Raw genomic sequence first — 701 nt, forward strand, 5'->3', positions numbered from 1 at the left:
CCTTAATTAAATTTAATTTTTAAGATATTTTTTAAAAATAATTAATTGAGAATAAGGTTAAATTGTTGAGTTTTAATCGAATTGGGAATGATGGCTTTGAAGCTGAAGTGTTATTTCTAAAATAAAGAAGTATTAAGTATTTTGTAAATGAAATTATAATTTCAAACGGTGTATTTGGATTACTATTATATTTTTTTTTTTTTTTTTTTTTATTTTTAATTTCCATACTATATTTTAAAAAAATTTATTTTAAAAAAATTTATTTTTAAAATTTATTTTTAAAATTAACCAATTATTTGTTTTTTTATTTTTTTATTTTTTTTTATTTTTTTTTATGGGAAAAAATAATAATTTAATTCAAAAAAAAGGATTTTTTTTTTTTTATAAAAGAACCTCCCAAAAAAAATCATTTTATTTTATCCATGGTTTTTTTAATCTTTTATTATTAAATTAATAATTAACACGAATGGTAATATTTGGGTAATGTTTTTATAAATCGATTTAAAAAAAAAAAAAAAAAAAAAAAAAAAAAAAAATAAAAAAAAATGTTAAAATAAAAAATTTATTTCCAAAAAAAAAAAAAAAATTTAATATTATGATTTTTTTTTTTTTTTTTTTTTTTTTTTTTTTGTACAATTTATCACCCACACTCAAAAAAAAAAAAAAAAAAAAAAAAAAAAAAAAAAAAAAAAAATAATAAT

The sequence above is a fragment of the Dictyostelium discoideum genome, assembly GCF_000004695.1.
Source record: "Dictyostelium discoideum AX4 chromosome 5 chromosome, whole genome shotgun sequence".
Taxonomy (NCBI): domain Eukaryota; phylum Evosea; class Eumycetozoa; order Dictyosteliales; family Dictyosteliaceae; genus Dictyostelium; species Dictyostelium discoideum.